Below are 15,965 nucleotides of genomic sequence, written 5' to 3' on the forward strand. Positions count from 1 at the left end.
CAAAAAATTGTACTCCGATGTCTTACTGATTGAGGAATGATGAAATGTTTCTTTTAAAAGAAATAAAACTTTTGAACCTGAAAAAAAAAAACATTGCTGAGAAATAAGCCATTTCCCCCTTGAGGAGAACCTCTTCTTTCTCTGCAGAGTTCACACACTACAGTATGAACAACATCCATAGAAAACTGTGGTGTTGATAGTCCTTGACTTACAACCATTCGTTTCGGGACTGTTCAAAGTTTACAATGACACTGAAAAAAGTGACATACAACCAATCCTTGCACTTACAAAGACATTTATGGGATATGGAGTCAGGTGATCACCATTGGTGACCTTCCCAGCTGACTTCCGGCAAGCAAAGTCAATGGGGGAAGCCAGATTTACTTAACAACCACAAAACTCACTTAACAACTACAGAGATTCTCTGAATCATGGCTAACAAAATCATAAAATCACGTGTTTCTAACTTAACAACTCTCTTGCTTAACAACAGAAACTCAGATCCTAAATCAAGGACTATCTGTAATGCCATAATGATACATGTACAGTGATGGCATCATACAATGAAGTCATCACATAGATGCCACCGTTATATATTTGTCTTCCAACATCTGACGTCTATGATTTGTGGCATTCGCAATATCATTCGCTTCTCTTGGCTATGTGGGAGTGTCTATATCTGGTCCAGCGGTGGGATTTACCTATCTTCCCTACCGGTTCGCAAATGTGAGTGCACATGCCACGTCTGGGCATGCCAGTGGTGGGATTCAGCCAGTTCGCACCACTTCGGGAGAACCGGTTGTTAAGTTTCTGAGCATCTTGGTGAACTGGTTGTTGGAAGAAATCACTAGGGCAGAGAACCGGCTGTTAAATTATTTGAATCCCATCACTGGCGCATGCGCACCCACCTTCTGCGCATGCGCAGTTCTCGTGCATTATGTCCAGTGAGTAGGCAGGGCCTTCCGCAGTTGCTGCTACCAGTTTGCCCAAACCGGAGAGTACCGGCTGAATACCACCTCTGATCTGGTCACATTATCATTTCAATGTTCATCCATTTTTACACTGGAAGCTCACCATGGTAGCTTTCCCCTTTTTTAGTACACTGAAGGTTCAGGTTGTCGTTTGAGGGTTGTTTTTTTACCCTCTATCATTGTTCCGCTGCAAAGAAGTTGTGAGGGGGTTCCTAGTGTTTCAAGTTCAGCTACAGCTAAGGGAGCCATAGATTGGTTTGAAAAGGTTTCGGAAGGTTGTAGAATGGCAGTATAGAAAGGACCTCAGATTTTTTTCCCCTCCTGTGCTGTTTAGCCATGGTTCAGGTTCTGCCATATAATTTCTTCTACTAATCTGACAAACTTTGGCTAGACCTGCAAGCCTGAGAGCCAAATTAAGGCTTGCTCTTATATATGAACCGTTTCAGGTTTCTACAAAGGACACAGATCTAAAATGTAAGAGAAATTGTGGAGGAAACAGCCCTCCAAGAATCCATGACTCTTTTCAGCTGTTTCTCAAAATCCTTATCAGAAAATATCAGAGAATGTAGAATAGACTTGACAATCTAAATGTTAGATTGAAGAAGTTGGGGTTCTCCAGGACCGAATTACAATTCCCATCATCCCCAGCCTTCTCGCCCAAACAGGATGAAAATGTCACCCAACATTTGTAGGAAGTATGTAATCCTTCTCAGAAGGCCTAGAGATATTACATACAGTAATATTTTCATAAGGAGCTTGGCTAACAATCATGGTTTGAAGAGAGATTATGACTGTTGACAACCATTTTCCTAATTCCTTTTCTCTACTATGGTTCATAATGCTATGCAGGTTTATTCAGAAGTTATTCATCTACTGTATAATTATATGGTTATGACTGCATAGGATTATTGGCATTCACATATGCGTGTGTTTCATTGAGATTTCTCTTTTGAAAAACTTCATGGTGGGTTAGAAAATGATAAGGATTGAAATCTCAATCCAACCAACACATACATTTCTGGTGGAGGAAGAGATTCACAAATGTTCCCTGTACATCATTTTGAAGCCTAGCTAGTTCCATTCTCTGCAAAAAAAACAAGGGGGGGAGGGGTGAAGCATAAACTATGTTTTTATGCCTAGCCAACTTCTAAAAGAAACCAGAGTCACATTCTAAACCAAGAGAGTGGAACACAGCAGATATCGCAATCTTGCCTAAATACATGTCTGAAGCGGACATCATCTCTGGAATAGCAGTGTACCTGCATTCATTTGTATTCATCCAAGCTTTTATTGTTGCATCCTCTAGGATAATCCAAACAGATCAATTAAAGGTTGCATCGACATCAGATCATTTGACTCTGATGGGCCACCTCACTGCTCCATGCTGCATCCCCCCAGCCCCCAGCCCCAAAGATCTTGAAGGTCTTGACAGCCTGCAGGTGCAGTCTCTCCAATATGGTGAGAGTTATGAATAGTAAAGATTTTAGCTCAAGCACATGGAGGCCATTCAGACGCCCTTGGATAATCTCCAGTTAATCAGATTATGCAAATTCTTCCATCAACCCCACCACCACCACCCTCATTCACCAGTTTCCAAAGTGAGAAAAGTAGCTAAGCTCTCTAACAAAAACACCAAAATGGCAACCCAAAAAAAATTACTTTATCCTCTTTGTCTGTCATCTTACCTGGATGAACAAGGCTGTTCCTCTGGCTTCATAACACACTAACCATCCAGGGGTAAAAGTCTCGCCCCTATTTCATGTTTTGTGTTCAGGTTGGGTAGTTGAGAGCTGGCAGTGGGCACTGATGGGAATGAGATGTCGCCCACTTCACACACACAAACACACACACACACACACACACCTTTTCAAAATGCTGATCTAGCAAAGAAGATTCTGAGCGAACAAAAATATCTGATCATGTATTACTCACAGAGAAGCCCATGCAAGGGAGCCTCAAAATCTACAGAAGAGAAACAATGGTCATGTGTCCATGATTAATGAAAGATAAAATGGACCTTATTCAAAAATCAGCTTTAAGAAAAGGTTCTGTGTTCCATTCTATAGTCTTTTCGACAGTCAGAAAGAGCTATGTTGGGATTGCCCTGTAGCACTTTCTATTTTTCCAGAATTTCTGGATTACGAGATAAGGCCACCCTAGGTTTGCTTGTCTCTCTATCCAGCAAACCTGCTTCTTCCAGCATCTCTGAGGATACAGTGGAGAACGGGAGGAAAATTAACCAAGGCAGTCATCATTGTGTCAAACTAAGCAGCAGCATCCACATAACTCCCATGGCATTCTTAGAAATTAGCTCTAGCTCAATCAGTGCTTTATAAACCTATCCAGCCAAATTGGGCAGTATTGGGAATAAAATGGGCAAAACAGAACAATTTAATTAGCCTTCTGATGAAAATGTGTTCGGTGCTGGGCTATTTATCCAACTTCTCCCAAGTCAGCTGTTTTCTTTGAGTACAGGGAATTTTTGACTTACAATCACAATTGGGATTAGGATTTCTATTGCAAAGCAAGGCACTTTAAGTGATTCGTGGCTAATTTTATGACATTTTCTTGCCACAGATTTTAATCATATTAGTCGCTGAGTGAGTTTGGCTTTCCCCATTTATTTTGCTTGTCAGAAGCTGGCTAGGAAGATTGCAAAGGATGATCATCACATGACCTCTGGACACTGCAACATGCCAGTTGCCAAGTACCTGAATTTTGATCATTGTGACTATGGGGATGCTGTAATGATTGTATGTGCAAGGACCGGTTGTACATCACCTTTTTCAATGAGATTGCAACTTCAAATAGTCATTAAGCGAATGATTATAAGTGGAGCACTACCTATAACCACAACACATTACCAAATGATCAAATCTCTCATTGGCTTAACACAGTGAGAATCTCTGTATTAATTCAGTTGTACTTTTATTTGGGTTGAGAAAAGGGACCTTTCCTACATCTTTATAGATCTGACTCCCCCCCCCCCACAAGTCCTGGGAATCTTTTCCCCATTACTTGTTAAAACATTGGTTATTCTCTAACACACTCTTTTCAAACCTAAGCAACTTTAAAGATTCAGTATATATGGGCTTCAACTCCCACAATTTCCAACTCAGTGCTAGCTGGGGAATTCTGGGAGTTGAAATCCACACAACTTAAAGCTATTGAAGCAGCGAAACACTGCTGCAACATATTGATTTTTAGACTATGACTAGGGTTCCCTAGCCTTCATTTGTATCTTAAGAAACTGTTTTAAAGCCCAATGTAATATGTGTCCAAGGGAAAGAGGGTGGATTGGTGAAGAAACACATTTGGCAATTCACGCCTGCAAAGATATGCATTTTGAGAGTACAAACTAACCAAGGAGAAGAAAGAAGAAGGAAAGGAGAAGAAGAAATTTCTATTAGACAAATGTCCAATGTGTGTGGGGTGGGGGGGGGTGAGGTTTTCAAAGTCACAGATGCGCTGATAAAATCTTTTATCTCTTCCTGGCAAGTGGTGTTTATTTAAAAAGACATATATAAAACTAGAATGCTACTCACTAAGGAGACACGGATGAACAATACCCTGCAGTAAAAGCACTTGTCCTTTTGCTAAATCCCAGCAACTAAAACATGAAAGAGAAACCCTTCCTTTTGCCCTTAAATAAATGCAGTCGGAAAGTGTATGCTGCCTTTTCGGAAAAGCTCCAGGCAGCCTTTCACCACCTGCCCTCCCTCCTACCTCCGATTCAGTTGCAGACACAAAACCCTTGCCGATAAAGAAAAGATTGATTTGTACAGTAGCTATTTTTCTCACCATAAATTCTCAACCTATGTGTGTCCGCAGACAAGAGGTACTGTTCTCACACTCCACAAAAAAAACAAAACAAAACAAAAACCCCACAAGGAACGGACATGCCTGGCCAAGAAGCACATCTATTGCAGCCAGTGGGATCGCCGTTTCAAAATGCTCATCCAACTGGAGTGCTTGTGGACAGTTTCTACCCCAATCTTCCATTGCAATTATCTCTGTCTTGGAGAATCTGTGCAGAAATAGTTACTTCAGTAAGTACTTTGGAAAAACAAACACAAAACACCCCATTATTTTGCTGAATGCCACATTTGGGGAGTTAAGAAATACGAGCTGAAATGCTAAGTAAATGGATTGCATACAGCAAGCCCTCCTTTCTCAGGCTAATTTGTCACATAGGTTTACTGGACAAGCAACTTGTCCATCATTGCTCCTTGGAGAACAGGCAAAACTTGTATGTAACATGTATGTATGTTAACCCCATTTCTGTTAACCTTCTAATAAACCTTGAAAATGTTCACCTGTGGATCTCAGGGTGAGCCTGCAGCATGCTTATATGAGGCTAAATGATGGTTGTTCTCTGGTTATCTTGGGGTTCTTTTACATTTTTATTCTTTATTTTTGTTGTTATTTATGTTTGATGTTTTTATATGGTGATTGGAGGGGGGGGGGTTATTGTTACCGCATTCTGTTTTTACGCTGCCAGGAATAACTTTTTGTGAGATGCACAGCTATATATATTTGTTAAATAAATAACATCCTTATATTGTATAGGCTATTAGATTTGGAGGTTCCCAAATCGATAAATTTGAGTGGATTTTCCTTTCCACTCAAATTCTTCAGTCTCCTGCCCTCCTAATATACTATGTTAGAGAAAGCTGGCCAAAATTGTTGAAGACTCTATGTAGTTCAAAGCTATCCAGAGCTGAAGAAGCTTTTTGAATGGGGAGCAAAACATCTTCAGAGAAAAACCAGAAGGTCCAGTTTCCTCTTGAAAAAGCACCTTTGGGAAAACCATGATCTGGATGACTGAGAATCTCCATAGGCATCTAGCTATGCACTTTGGGATGAATACCCTTCAAATGGTATGGAAGTACAAACACTATTTATTTATCAAATTTCTATCCCATTCATCTCACTGATACAGCGACTCTAAGTGGCTTACAATATGAGAAAAAGTTTTAAAATGCTACTAAAACAATTAAAATTAGAAGAATTAAATAGAAAAAGTAGAAACCAAAATGATGGGAGGCCTGGAGGTGGGGATCTTCTCCACCCAATTAACTACCCTGAAACATAGCCAGTCACTGTCAAGGATCCAGGCCAAGGAGTGTGTGTTGGGGGCAAAGGTCGTTTCCTACCAGTTCCACCCAGTTCGGCTGAACCAATAGTGGTATGTCGGCCTGGGTCACAGAACTGGCAGTGGGCCGCAGAATCGTCCATGCACCCAAACCAGTTCCCTGGTCGCCGCCACCATCATTTTTGGATTTCTGCACATGCACAGAACAATTTCCATTTAATAGCGCATAGCGCGCAGCATGCATCCAGGAGGGCGCACAAAGTACACACATGAGTGAACCGGCAATAACGCTGGCTAGAACCCACCCTTGGTGTAGGGGAGTGGACCTCACCTCCAGAAGGAGAATATTTGAGGGCGGGGATCTTTTGGATCTTTAATGATTTAAAAGAGCATCTTTTCCCATTCTTATCTGGAGGTTTGGAAAGAATTGCTTTCTTTGTTGCATTCCAATAGCAACAGTGCATTAGGCACCACTCTGAGGAATGACTCTGTTTATCATAGTCCACAGCCTTTAAAGCTTGCATTTTTGTTATTAATGAATATGAGCATTAACTCACCTAATGGTAACATATGGCTTGTTTGCTTAGGAACTAATAAACAATAAATCTTCATCTGGCAAGAAATCTGCAGGTGACCATAATAGCTATCTGTTATGACATCTGGTACAGCAGCTTGAAGAGTTGCAGTGCCTGACCTAGACACTCATCCATCAATTCCCCCTTCAGAGGATCAATTGTAAACAGCCAGAAATGGGAGCGTTTTTTCCCCATTTCCAGTTTGCTATAAACTCCTCATTTCCTCTCTTACTTACTGGTACGAAGAAACCTCAAAGAGCAAGCACTGACAGTCCCATGGAGACCGAAGGGTTTTCCATTTGGATATGAAAGAGTGGGTTCAATTGATACATTGATACATGATTAATTGATAAATTCTACAATAATCCAGATGCTTGTATTGCACCGTGCAAAGGCTGGCTCACTCTGTCACGATAAACTAGAAAATTCACAAACAAAATATTGAAGGAAGCAATGGGATCTTACAGATTGGGAGGTGATGTTCCACTTTTTCATTCAGTTAAGCACACCAGCAGCATCGAGCAAAAACTAACAAGCCACAGTACCCTAATTAATTAATCCACTGAAGACTGCAGCCCCAACATAGATGAGCTTACAAAATGTTAATTGTTAAATTGAGGAACAGAAGCTGATCCTGGAGGGCAATTTGTTTTTTGTTTTTGTTTTAAATTAGATTACAAGACAGTTTTAAATGAGCCCGGAAGACAGGTTTAGAAAGGTCTTATTGCTACTGGCATCTGAATTTATCTGGCTTTCCTTCCGATAAACAATTGTTAGAGGCTTTTCTCTAGGGCTCCTTGTGGAGTTTCACACCTAAAGCCGAATTGCAACTTACTAAAGTTGAGGAGTACAATGGGATGTTGTAGTGTTTGACGCTTGTGTGCAACTGCTTAAAGCAGCAGCATTTTTTCCTGGAATCTTGTGGCTTCAGCTGCCTAAGAAAAGTTGCATTTGGCCTGAGGATCCATCTATGGATGCAGGGAACTCATTAAATTGTTGCTTTGAGTGTGAGTTTAGAACACCCGCTTTCATGATTTTGTTAGCTTTGTGTTTAACTAGGTGTGCCATCCAGAGTCCCAAGTGTGAGATGGGCAGCTTTCTCTCTCTCTCTCTCTCTCTCTCTCTCTCTCTCTCTCTCTCTCTCTCTCTCTCTCTCTCTCTCTCTCTCTCTCTCTCTCTCTCTCTCTCTCTCTCTCTCTCTCTCTCTCTCTCTCTCTAATATATATATATATATATACACACACGTATGTACGTATGTATGTACGTACGTACATGTGGATATATATATATATATATATATAATCTCCACAAATAAATAAGAAGTTGCAGACGGGGGCAATATCCATGCCTCTGTGTGTATCAAATTGTCTTTTGCCTTTGAATCCAAAGTACTGGAAAGTGCTAGAATTCAGGATCAAAGCCTCTCAAACTCTTCTGACTTCTAGAGCAGAAAATTGCAACCAAGCCTCGTTCTGGGAGTTAAAAAATAAATAAACGAAGAAAATAAAACAAACAGACAACTTGAGGCCTCTCTTGCTTCCTGAATGCAGTTGCTTGCAGTCTCTTCCTCACCAAAACACCTGCATCTTGACAAACAGCATCCGTGAACAAAAAGAGCTTATGTTTAGTTTAGCGTGCAGTGAAAAAGCAAATCCTCTTCAGCGTTAAAGGGAATCTGGAGAATTTCTGAATTTTTGATCATTGCAGACTTCCATTGAAACAAGTCCTTTGTCTCTCTAACCTATCTAGGCTCATTCATAGGGCTGCTTGCTTGCTTTCTCTTAATTCCTTCTGGACAACTTGTCCGCGCAAATGTTTGAGTAGCCCTTGGCTTGCCTTCCTACGCTGAGAAGAGAAATCGGAGGGGGGGGGCTCCCCGGGTTTCGGCCATTCTCAGTTAATAGTAGCAATTGCTAAGCGATGGAGAGGAGACGGGAAGGGAAGATGGAGTGGGAGGAAAGAGGGCTCAGTATGGGTTTGCGCTGGGCTCTTCATTCCTTATTCATTGTAAAAGGGGGATCAAGCCAACTAACTGGTCCAGAGAGATAAGGGTTTCAGACAATCTGCCTAGGCTTGATAACAGCAGCTCACATTGCAGAAAGATTATTTGTTAAGAATCTCCATGGAATAAAATACGCAGCCAAAGGCCTTATCACTGGAACTCATTATCCATTCACACACATGGCTGCCGTCACCAATTTTGCTATAAACACATATCATCTGCTTGTAGCTGAACCTCACAAGGTAACATAGGCACTAACCTGCCTGTTTATTGAGCAGAGGGAGGGAGACAAGACAGAGGGGGAACACAAGCTTAGAATCCTGCAGCTACACCCTATTGTTTGAATCAGTCATTCAAATTTAAGTAACTTCTTTGAAGAAAATCCTAAATCCTTGTTTACAGTTCACAAAACTTCACAAGGGAGCAAATACCATCTGAAGGCTGTCTCAAATATCTATCCTGCAGAGAAATCTCTAATCTCCAATCTGGTGGTCTTTGGACATTTTTGAATCATAAATTAATGTTGGGTGTAATAAACTAGAAGGGTGGGAGTTAAAACCTAAAACATTTTCAAAGAATCGGGTTGCTGTCCCTTGCACTATAGTTGTATGGAATTCTACAATTTCTATTTATTTACTAACAAGGATGTTAAGGGTGGAGGTGAGTGTCTCCACAGGGAAGTAAAATTGGGGATTTGTTGGAATACCACAAGTGGTAAAGAGCCATTCATTCCCAGTGCTGCTGTTTTTATTTTGCAGAGAGAAGCTAAGGTATTAACAGATTAAGGAAGCCTATTGAAAGAAGTTTGAAAGAGTCACTTCCCCCAAATGTATCTTTAAGTCTTAGAGTAGCCATTAAAATACCTTAAGAAATACTTTTAAAAATCACACAGGAGGGTGTGATGAAAGAAAGAACGAGAGCAATGTATATATATTTTTTGTAATTAAATGCACTTTCAGCCAAAAAAGAGGAAAAACTGTAAGAATAAAGAATACTGTTAGATATGCACTCCACCAACCTATCAAGGTGAGTGTTAATATTTATGCCCTTTCTCAACCTGTCAAGCAACTTTCTGTTGCCTAGCAAAATATTGAAGACTGCTGCTAATGTTCACATCACAGTGACACAAGTGCAGAATACAAGATGGACATCCTTTCTACCTTAGTTAACATTTCTATCCTTTGGTTTATAACCTGCTGCCTTAACTAAATCAAACTGGCTCTCTTATAAGAAAGAATTATGAAATTTCTTCTTTTCTCTTTTTCTTTTTGTAGTTGTCTTTTATTCCATTTCTATTTTATCAAATGCTTTATATTCCTTTATTATATCTTGTTCAATTTTTCCCTTTCAGCAGGTTTTTTTCTTTTTGCTTTCACCTTTCCCAACTTTAGAGCTTTTTCCAGAGGGCCGAGTAAGAATTTGAGCCTGGAAGAACTGCTCCTAAAATCCTTCCCTAAGACTGTACTAGCCTAAGGTGACCAGACGTCCCGCATTTGGCGGGTCTGGCACGCTTTATCATAATTTTTCCCGCGTCCCGGGCCATTCTTAAAAGATCCCGCTTTTAAATTTTGGCGCCTTCTTCGATCGCTCGCTCCCCCGCCCATCTGCTGCCGCTCGCATGGGCGGGGTAGCGTAGCGAGTGAGCGGGCAGATGGGCGGGGGACCGAGCTCGCCTTTCCAGCCCCACTTCCGGACAAGCCGTGGGAAAGCCTCACACCGCATCCCCGTAAAGGAGGCAGCAACACAATAGGCGGCAGGCAGGCAGGCAACCCTCCCAGCTTCATGCTAGATCAGCAGCTCATCCTCTGAACTCTTTGTTTGGCTTAGCGCAAGGAGTGAAGCTGACTCCGCCCATCCACCAGCAAAAGCAACCATACCACCCCGGTGGCTAGAGCGGGCCACATTCAGCCCTGCCCCAGCGTTTCCTGCTGCCCGAGGAGAGTGGATTCCCTGCATCCGTATTGAGGTTGGCGTGTTTCCGGTGGCGCTCTGGGAGGAGGGGGAATGATGGAGGGGAGGACGGTGGCGCGGCGGCCGGTGCCTAGAGCGGAGCCAAAAGAGGTCCGTCACAGTGGCTCGGAGCCGAACAGGAAGAAAAGGCGCTGCAGGCCTGGGGAGTGGGGGAGCGGGAGGACCGCTGGTGGTTTGTTTTTGGGGTGGGGGGCGCGACGGGGAAGGGGGTGACTGCGCAGAGAGGCTCAGAGGCGGATATGCCTGGCAGTCGGTGGGGATGGTGCCGAGAGGGGCTTGCGCTGGGAAAGGGCGGCGTGCGGCGGACCGTGCAAGCTCTCTCCCTCCGTTTTGGTGGAAGGACAGCAGTGGCGGGGAGGCGTTTTGTTCCGAGAACGGGCTGCTCGGCGAGAGGAAAGGGGGCTCCCTGGGAAGCGAGAGCAGCGAAGAGGTGGTGCAGTTGCAGAAATCCCTGCATCCGTATTGAGGTTGGCGTGTTTCCGGTGGCGGTGCAAAAGCCCACCCAGCCACAACTACTGCCTGCATTTGAGCCTTAATAAACTAAACCATTTTGTTCTTCATCTTAATGGTATAATTGAATGAGATTTGGGAGTAGGTTATTTCCAAGATGTGTGGTTGGGCTGGTGAAGAAAGTGTGAGGCTCAAGAACTAACATAAAAAAAAACAGGACCATATTTTCCTGGCAAGATTCTTGCAAAATTTACTTGCAAAATTTTAGAAAGGCTCCTTATGTGAAGATTTTAAAAAGGTGAGCTGGACCTCTATCAGGGAGGGGAGTAGAAGATCAGAGGTAACCATTTGGATCCCTTTTCAAAAGGGAATAAATATTATCAGCAGTTTGGTTAGTAAATTGTAGTTAACAGCATGTTGCCTTGAAAAGTGGTCTTTAGATTAGAGATTGCAGCTTGCATAGAATAAAGTTAGCATACTTGAAGTAAAATAGGCTTTGGTTATGTTTAGGTTGCATTAGCTAAAATGTGCCAATACTGTCCTTGTTGGTAAGAATTGTTGTCATGTTAGAAGAATGACTAAGGCTGACAGCCTAATCTACTCTGTGTTAAATAAATAAAATGGATGAATGGAAATGAAAGAATACAGAAAAGGTTGGTGAGGCATTTAGTGGCCTATGGATGAGAATGGTGGCTGTTTAGTAAGAAAATCTGTTTGGAATGTGCATATATATTCATATGTGGCCATAGCAAAATAATAAATAGAAATAAAAAAGCATGATTGATTTTTCCTTTTTTGATGAAAGTGAGAGGATTAGTGAAGGCTTGGTGCAGCAAGGATCCCACTATCTTACTATTTTATTTTTCTTTATGTACACTGAGAGCATATTTACCAAAGACAAATTCCTTGTGTGTCCAATCACACTTGGCTAATAAACTATTCTATTCTATTTTACTCTACTCTATTCATTTCTATTTCAATTCTAACAAGGAGTTTAGCTTCTCTCTCTTGAAAATGTAAGCTAGCATAAGGCATTATAATGCAAGTTAGCCTTAACTTTCGAACAGTTCATTTAGTGACCAAAGTTACAATGGCATTGAAAAAAGTGTCTGATGATCATTTTCACACTTAGCGAATTAACAAATAAATATTTGTCAGGGAGAATATAACCATGCTGCATTTTATTACACTTTCTATGTCAGTGGAAGGAAAGAGAAGAGGATGACCAGCAGCAAGGTGGATGGACTTGACTATTGTGGTGATGGGTGCACCAAGGAAGGCTGAAGGCTCACACTGGGGGTAGAACATCCTGGGAAAAATCCCTCTGCGTGGTTGTTTAATACAGTAGTTGACATCGACCTGAAACCCAACCATCTTCACTGTATATCAGAAACCAACCAATTCCACATTATTAGATCCTGTCCTGTGAAAATTATACAAATGTGCCCAGTAACAACAATATTAGCTGCCTGGCTGCAAACTTTCCTTTTCATGCTTTTCAAAGATTCCCTAAAGAGAATGATATTTGGGCTGCAAGGAAAAGGAATTCCCCGGGAAACCTGGCATTGTAGATCTGATCTGCTGTGGACTCAGAGACATCCAACCTGCTGGCAGCAATCCTTGGAAGCAATAGTGCAGATTGGATTTTTGTTTTTAGGAGTCCCTTTTATGAGGGTCTCCAATGTTTGCTCAGAACTCCCTGAACCCGGCAGCTGGAAGACGGCGTTACCAACACAGGAACAAAGCACACAATTGAGGCTGATTAGAAGCATCAGAAATGTAAACAGGGAAGCTTTTCATCCCAAAGAAACCGCTCAAGAAACAGAAGGAAATAAGGAAGCTTTTCATCCCCCAAGAAACTGCTCCAGGAACGAAAGAGATGCTGACGGACAGCATCGCGCTAAATGGGGTGCAATGTTGGTTTGAGATGAGTGGCTACAAAAGTCAAACAGAGTTTGATGGCATCGGCACTGACACTTCAGCAACCTTGACTTCCCAGGCTGCTTGAAAGGCCAAACGCCGCATTAATTAGCTAATTTAGAGGGAAGAGAGAAAGGCTGTTTCTGAAGCAAGCAGGAGAGCGGGAAAGAAGTTAATAGGACTGGGGCAAGTGCCACTTAAAGCATCATTATGGAAGCAGAAAGAGGGAGCTGGAGGGTGGGGAGGAATATGCCTGGGAAAAGGACCCTTCAGTTTTAATTACCAGTGGGGGGGGGAGCTACTATGTTTGACAAATGTTTTGATTTTACAGTGTTTGCAACCAGGTACCAACCAAGGAAGCGACATGGTGACTCAGTGGCTAAGATGCTGAAGCTCGTTGATCAGAAAGGTTGGCAGTTTGGTGGTTCGCTTAACGGAATGAGTTCCCGTTACTTGTCCGGGCTTCTGCCAACCTAGCAGTTCAAAAGCATGTAAAAATGCAAGTAGAAAAATAGGGATCACTTTGGTGGGAAAGTAACAGCGTTCCGTGCGCCTTCGGCATTTAGTCATGCCGGACACATGACCACGGAGGCGTCTTCGGACAGCGTTGGCTCTTCAGCTTTGAAACAGAGATGAGCACTGTCCCTAGAGTCAGGAACGACTAGCACATATGTGCGAGGGGAACCTTTAACTTTACCAACCAATGATTCCAGTTATATTGAAGGAGTTTTCAAAAAGATAAAGATTGTGGTCATTGTAGTGTGGAATCCCCTCCTGCTTTCCAGAATAGCATCTTAAGGTAGTTTTATCACTTGTCAGTTGCATCCATATTTTTCCACTCTGTCCAATTTCTTGCCAAGCAAGGGAACATTTTCTCAGTAGGTGTAAGGTCAGGTAGGATGATTTAATCAAGTGGTGGGTTTCTAGTGCCAATGAAGCAAGTTCATTGAAAGAATTAATCTGAATGTTTCTCTTGTTCAGATCCCTTGCAATGAATGAGAACTACATTCTAAACCTGCTCTGTTTCTGAATTAAACTGAAGGTGTTTGTGCTGGGGAGAGGAGAGGTCTGTTGACTTTAAAATACGGTTGCAGATACTGTACTAGTTTTCATCATAATATGTGACCCATGGTCAAGATAATCAAAATGCAGAAGACTGGTTGACTCAGCTTTCCATCCTTCCGAGGTCAGTACAATAAGGATCCAGATTGTTGGGGGCAATATGCTGACTCTGTAAACTGCTTGGAGAGGACTGTAAAACACGATGAAGCAGTATATAAATCTAAGTGCCATTGCTATTGCTAAGGCCCTTGTGGTCTTTCTGAATGTTACTTTCCAGCGTCCCACTCCAGTGGTTATGTCAGCTGTAAAGCTAGAAATTGTAATTCAGCAAGCAAAATCTGGAAAGTAATAGGTTCACAATTCCTACTTTATTGGATTAGTCTTTTGTGGACAACAAAATTTTATAGCATTCTGGGAATTCCTAACACATTTAGAGGATGTGCAGTTGAGAATGGTTGAGCTAATTTTTTGGAACATACTAGTGAAATGAAATAAATTATGTAAATAATCCAGATATTACAGAAAGCAAATAAAAGACTAAATAAACACAAAGATTATTAGCTGTCCAGAAGACATGCGTGCGACACAACCCAGAAGAGCAGCTGCCCGTTGTGTGCATGCACAACATCCAGCTGCTGTTCTGGGTTTTGGGGTTCTAGTGTGCGGACGTGCTCCAGCTCACGTGCTCAAATAGCCTATCACAGTGGCAAACTAGATGCATACACGAAGTTCACAACCAAACGAAGACAACAGCTTCTCCCATTTCTGCTCTCCAGCAACAGATATTTAAAATAGGTGATCATGTGTGAAGCACCCTACAGCCATTGGAACTATTCCCTGATATCCAGAAGAAAAATTTATCCAATCCACTTTAAAATAATATAAATTGACAAAATATTACACAATTTAATTGTGTTATATGAAGAAGTTCCTTCTTTTATCAGTGCTGAATGTCCCTGCATTTAGAGTCAATGGTTGATGAAATATAGAGAGGGGGGAAAAATATTTAATCCCAATCCTTGGGTTCTACTCAAACCAATTATGTTGTAATTAAGTACAATGATAATAAAAATTATACTTACACTTGTATTTTCATATTCATAGGCGTGCCTCCTTATCAGTGGTGGGTTCTGGATCCCAGTTGGAACGGCCCGGACGTCGCCCACATGGACGGGCGTGGTGCGCGCATGTGTCATATCTGCCTGCGACGCCTCCGTGACGCTCCAGCTGCTTGGCGGAGTGTTGCCCAGGTGCTGTATGCACCATGCACGTGTGCGGAAGCGCCAAAGGCTTAAAGGACAAGTAAGGAGCTATGGGGAGAACGGTACCCAGTGCTCCGGGCAGGCTCAGGTATGCCCGTACCAGGGCGTACCGCTTGCAACCCACCATTGCTCCTTATCTGCTTTTGCTTTAATTTATAAAATCCTGAATGCTATAGCTCTCATCAAAGGAGAATCCCATTTTGGCACCTTTTCAACATCTGCAACAGGGTATGTCAATCAGGATTTGAAAAAGTTTTCCAAATGTTTTCCAAATGTTATTACGCCATATTTACTGTACAGTAGTCCTCGACTTACAACAGTTCATTTAGTGACCATTCGAAGTTACAACAGCGCTGAAAAAGTGACTTATGACCATTTTTCACATTTATGACCATTGCAGCATCCCCGTGGTCATGTGACTTACATTCGGATGCTTGATAAGATAACTAGTTCATATTTATGACAGCTGCAGGGTTCCGGGATTATTCCCCTTTGTGGCCTCCTGTCAAGTGAAGTCAATGGGGAAAGCTACATTCACTTAACAATGGTGTTACTAATTTAACAGCTGCAGTGATTCACTTAACAAATGTGGCAAGAAAAGTCATAAATTGAGGCAAAACTCACAACACATTTCTCTCAGCAACATAAATTTTGAGC

General features: G+C 42.0%; 1 protein-coding gene across 1 annotated transcript in view; it reads right to left on the reverse strand.

Annotated features, from left to right (window-relative positions):
- Positions 1 to 15,695, reverse strand: part of TAL2 (TAL bHLH transcription factor 2) — a 31,187-nt gene extending 15,492 nt beyond the window's left edge. The window contains exon 1 of the mRNA XM_087716219.1: positions 15,129 to 15,695. The gene's annotated coding sequence lies outside the window, so the exon portion shown is untranslated. The remainder of the gene's footprint in view (positions 1 to 15,128) is intronic.
- Positions 15,696 to 15,965: the final 270 nt, after the last annotated feature.

The sequence above is a fragment of the Thamnophis sirtalis genome, unplaced genomic scaffold (genome assembly GCF_051295495.1).
Source record: "Thamnophis sirtalis isolate CommonGarterSnake01/CBP01778 unplaced genomic scaffold, rThaSir2_p1.2 scaffold_5, whole genome shotgun sequence".
Taxonomy (NCBI): domain Eukaryota; kingdom Metazoa; phylum Chordata; class Lepidosauria; order Squamata; family Natricidae; genus Thamnophis; species Thamnophis sirtalis.